Below are 5,598 nucleotides of genomic sequence, written 5' to 3'. Positions count from 1 at the left end.
ACACGGACTCTATCTTTCCTTCCCGTAGAATCCTTGTCAAATGAAGCTTCTGTCTTGCATTTGTTTCGGCCAAGGCAATTAGATTAGGAAATATTTTATTCTCGACAGGCCGAACACTATCCCGAGGTCATCAATTACTTTATTCACCCGGCATGCACATGCTGGCTTCTTTTATTGACGTCATTCTTCCTTTTCTTTATTCTTCTTGCCTTTACTAGCATGTCCCTTCTTTATTCTGATTATTTCTTCTTCATAGGCGATACGCCACGCATGCATACTTCTTAATTAATCAAATCGGCCACCATACTTTTAAGGTAAAGGCTTCGCCACGGCCCGCCGTATTTTTTTTGTTTCGCTACGGCCGGCACTATCTACCATCCATACACGATAGGGGATCATCCTACCGTCAATTCTGCACTGCAGCACAGGCTTATCATCACCACCGACGGTGTTCCCCATCTCTCTCGCACTCCTCGTGAGGGTGGGATCTCCCAACGTGGAGGTGGGATCTCCCGCCGCTGGCGCATGCCATGACCCCCCGTGAGGGAGCGGCGCAGCGTCCCCCGGTGAGCGGCGGCGCCCCATCCCCCGACGAGTGGCGGCGCCCCGTCCTCCCTGACGAGCGGTGGCGCCCCGTGGGGAAGTAGCGGCCCCAGGTGAGGGTGCCCGCTGCGGCGACCTCCGGCGAGGGCGCGCATGGAGGCAGCCCCTGACGGCGCTCGCGGAGTCGCAGTGACCCCCGCAAGGGCGCACGCCACGCCCCCAGCGAGGAAGCGCCTTGGCGGCGGCTCCCCCCAGCACGACTGCCTCAACATGCTAAAGATGGAGGCGAGCCAGGCGTCCTTCATGCGGCTCCTGCGGCGCAGCCGCGCACGGGCCAAGGCGGAGCCTAGGCCGGTGCTCTAGATCCGCAACCACTACGCCGGCAAGGTGAGGTCTCCCGTCCTCCACCTCTTCCTATGGTTTGTATTTCAGATCAGGAGAGTTTTGATGGTTCGTATGTCAGAGATCAGGATAGTTCCGATGGTTCGTGAGGGAACATGTAATGTTTGTTCATCTTTTTTTGCATGATAGATTGAGGCACACTCGATGGTATGGTGCCAGACCAACAAAAGTAGTACTGCAGCCCATTAACGGAGATTAGATGCAAGATGACTCTGAACTTTCAGCATGGAAAGTGAAATAGTGCATTTCTGCTTCTTTGTAGCTATAGGTGCTATATCAGTTCATCCGCTAATTTCTCAATGAAATGAACCAATGACTGTAACGACAACCCTTATTTATAATTAATCTTTGGATATCAAAATACACACAATTATCAGTCACATGTGTTTGTTAATACATTCTAGGTTCATCTGATGCACGATGTGGGACTATTGTGTTCTTTCATGGGGCTCCTACTCAATCATTTTAGCTACCGTGTGGTTATGGCTCAGGTTAGCTTCATTGAATCAATACACCATGGGAGTAAATACAGCTTATGAAATATCTGTTTGCTAGTATTGCACATTATTGAGCGAAAAATAGGGTTCTAATTCTGGCAGTTTTATGAAATGACTCTGTGCCTTGTTCCATATGTTGCACACATGCACCGTCACTTGCTCCTATGTTGCATCTAGGAGAAGCTGTATGGCAAGGTGGCCGACTAGGAGATGGTGGAGGAGCATGATAGCTAGGTGCTGCTCGAGGATGACAACACGGATGTCTCCTTCCTCATGGTCAGCAACCTGCTCGAGTTAAATATTTCCTTTGTTTCTTGTTGATCGTGCTCATCCCTCATATAAAGTTGACTAATTAGCGTTTTCTTTTGTGTGAGTTTTCCGTTGCAGTTCACCCATTTGTTTGGCCAGCTGGCACAATTAACTAGTTTGCTTGCATGAATTCAAAATTTCCAGAAGCTCATAGAGTGCTTCCCAAATCGATTTGCACTGGGGAAATGTGTGCTGCTACTACTCTACCACCACTAGTTTCAGTTTGTTGTTAGCAAAAGGCTCCCTAGTAGAGGAAAATGCGTACAAAGTTCAGTCAAATCAGATCCAAATATGATTCTCATATTGGCAATAAAAATGAATTGGAACTTAAAGAAACAATTAGAAATGGTTCCGGATTATCCAAAACAATATACCTCATTAGATAATAACATGGTTCTGATTAGGCAATAATATGATTCTGAACCATGCAAAATAGTTTACTAGATTAAGCAATGTTTAATTTATAATTTATTTTTCAGTGGTTGCCTAAAGTACTAGGTAATATATAACTATTAGCACTGGTATTTGACACATAGCCTAGTTCTTTAGCCTGATCTGACCACATAGGAGTAAATGCTATGTGTGCAATCATCATTTGCTAAAAATTCCACATAGGAGCTAAACTCAACTTACCAAAATCATTAGATTCATGAATGGTTGTGCTTAATAAACTACACTACCTTGTTGATGCCTTGATGGTCCTGAAAAATCCCAAATAAGCAAATGTGAGCACAAACAAGACAAAGAAACTCAGTATTATTTGATATTATATGATTTCTAGCATTTAAGTTGAAGCCAAGCAGTTTAGTGATTATTCAATACCAATTTAGTAATCTGATATAGGTAATAATATTGTATTTGTTAGGCAATAGCATAGAATAATTCATTGACTCAACATATTCAATTTATTAGAATTTATTTGTAGGTTTCCAATGCTTGAGATGCGGGAGAGGTTGTTGGAGATGGAGTCGGAGGACTGCTTGATGAGGAGGTTGGAGTCTGCGGAGTCGATCAGGACTTGGTAGCTGCGGCCGATGAGCTGCCGGAGCTCCTTCTTAGCGGAGATCTCGCGGCGGGTGGCGCCCTTCGCCGCGCGGATCTCTGGTATGTGCTTGGTGCGGAACAGCTCGTCGGAGTCGGCCACTGCCGCCTTGGATGGCTGCCGCAGGCATCGCAGCCGCGCTTGCCCGGTGGATCTTCGACTTTTACTGTATTTTCTCACACATCTTTATCCCCCAATCCCTGAATGCTTTCGCATTTGTTTTGGCCTTTGTTTGCTGTGAATTGAAGATCCCTGGAGAATGTCAGAGTTTTTGCTACTAGCACGAAGGCTGCCTCCTAGTGAGAAAGTGCATAAAGATTAGTCAGACCCATTCATTTTTTTTCAGTTGTGTTTAGTTCTTGTTAGTTGATCTAGTCTCTCAAGGGTTAGTTTATCTTCAAAGATCAACATTCATGCTACAAGCAGATCAGTACTATTTCTTGGTAATAATGTTTTTTCTACAAGCAGATCAGTCTATTTCTAGGTAGTAATGTTTTTCTACAAGCATATCAGTACTATTTTTAGGCAATAATGTATTTTTATACAAGTAGATTAGTACTATTTCTAGGCAATAATGTATTTTTTATACAAGCATATCATTACTATTTCCAAGCAATAATGTATTTCTTACAAGCAAATTATTACTATTTTCCAGGCAATAATGTATTTTCTATACAAGCAGATCAATTTTTTTTGTTCAGAGAAATCTTGCATGTTTTTGGTTCACTCGGCATCAAAATCACTAATCCAGTTTCTAATCTGCATTCAATCAGGAACTAAAAAAAACTCCTTGGTCCTGATAGAATTTTTCTCTTGTTACATTGATAATTCTATTGAAATGCTTCTATTGGAAATTCTCTGTTGCGTCTCATGTTCCTTACAACCCTTTTTTCATGTGCAACGAGGAGAACTTATGGCTTAAATTCTGAGACTTGGCATCAATAAAGGTGGTGCCTGCAGGTAAGACATTTCTTTTTGATCTAACATACTTTTTGATTGCTTTGGTTTTGGTGAGAGGGAGAGATCAATTGCACATCATGTATGCAATTCAACATCATACTCGCTAGTCTGTTGGTAGAGTTTGTTACTGATTTACGCTTGTCAAGCCGCGACATTACTTAAAAGCCATGGCTGCTTTTCTTTGCTTCGGTTTAGGCACATTAATATTCTGGGTTAGACAATTCTTCTGAGCAACTCAGTGCATTAAAATATGATTAGGCAGTATGAGGATGCATTAAAGTAGGGATTCATCAAAGTAAGCAACTCAGTGCATATATATAGGCAATAATGTGTTAAGAACATGACAAACCCATTTTAATTCTTCTGAGTTTCCGCATATGCAACTCGTACATGTATTCAGGCAACAATGTGTCAAGAATAAGGTAGAATAATGCAATTATTTAGGTAATTTTATCTCTCATGCCTAATTGTTTTTGCACCGCTACAAGTTCTCTAATCAAAGCATTATTTTGCAGGTCTCCGGCAGCATAAGAGGAAGGATATGTGCAGATTTGAAGCAGATTACGTAGATAAAGCAGACAAAATAAATACTTATGTGCTGTCATGCTGGTAGTATAGCTCAAGAACTTTAGGCATATATGCATGTGTATGTAAGGCACCGGACAAAAGAAGGTTGGGTAGAAATATTTCAGCTTGGCAGGCAGGCAAATAGGGGGAGTCTTGGATGGTGGAGGTGGATCTGCCTGGGCAGCGAGCCTATTTTTTGGCACGCGTGTAGCGCTAGTTAGTGCTACTACTTCCAAAAATAGAAAGGCTATACCGGTTGGCACTACTATTTCCAAAAATAGAAAAGTCGTACGGACATGCTATATTACAGTCGGCTGTAATATAGCCGGGTCCTACTTTTAATTGCCTTCCAAGCAGTAAACAATCTTTATGTTGCACCAACACCTGCATGCGTTCATGCGGCTCTACGGGCTACGCCCAGCCCTTCTCATTGCTTGCAAACTCTTGCGGATATATGCCACTAGCCGATAATCTTCATAATTCAAATTACATCGGTTTTGCCAAAATCCGGTGTCAACACACTGTGCGCCGCTCCCCACTTTTGTACTCCCTCCATTTTTAAATATATGACACCATTGATTTTTTTCTTCGTCTGACTATTCGTCTTTTCTATAAATATTTATGTAAATATTCAAATCTTCAAGTTAGATTTAAGCGACTCTTGATAATAAACGTAATGGTACTCATTTCACTTCATTTAGCTAACTGATTAATTAAATAATATTGGTCAAAGTTGAAGAAAAAAAGTCAACGGTGTCATGTAAAAAAGAACGGAGGAATACCTGAATTTCCCCTGCCTGGTGATTGCAATGGCAATCTTCTTCTTCCTCTCGCTAGGTGATCCGCCATTAACATAGCACAGCACAAAAGCACGCGGTGGATAATATATGTATCCTGTGCCCACATGGCCTGTTAGATCAATGCGGCCATCCAGCGACCACGACCCGGTCATGATGTCGTGGAGCATCCAGACCTCCAACAAAGGGGCGTCATGTCGACGAAAACGGAGGTCTCGCACCAAGCAGAGGCGACTGTCGAGCTCGGCCAGCGTCGCGTGTGTGTACTGGCCGCTTCGGCTTGCCGCCGCCCATGGCGAAGGGGGGCAGCGGGATGCGTCTGAAGAACTCACTGCTGAGCACGAAAGCGAGGATGCCATCCGTGTCACCGTGGGTCCCGTTCGAAGCCCGCCTCGAGAGCAACCAGTGGAGGCGGCCGTCGGCGAACACCGGGTCCGTCTCGGTGGACACGAGCGCACCGCGGATGACGGCCGCTCCGTGG

The 5,598-nt window shown here is 44.0% G+C and overlaps 1 long non-coding RNA gene across 1 annotated transcript; it reads left to right on the top strand.

Annotated features, from left to right (window-relative positions):
• Positions 1-846: 846 nt before the first annotated feature.
• On the top strand, positions 847-4,433 carry LOC120683383. Its single transcript, XR_005678784.1, has 4 exons — positions 847-930; positions 1,620-1,718; positions 2,677-3,753; positions 4,269-4,433. It is a non-coding gene; the product is annotated as an uncharacterized LOC120683383 (long non-coding RNA).
• The last annotated feature ends 1,165 nt before the right edge of the window (positions 4,434-5,598 follow it).

The sequence above is a fragment of the Panicum virgatum genome, chromosome 7N (assembly GCF_016808335.1).
Source record: "Panicum virgatum strain AP13 chromosome 7N, P.virgatum_v5, whole genome shotgun sequence".
In the NCBI taxonomy this organism is placed as follows: Eukaryota; Viridiplantae; Streptophyta; class Magnoliopsida; order Poales; family Poaceae; genus Panicum; species Panicum virgatum.
The sequence above is the reverse complement of the archived record's forward strand: the minus strand, read 5'-3'. Positions and strand labels throughout refer to the sequence as shown.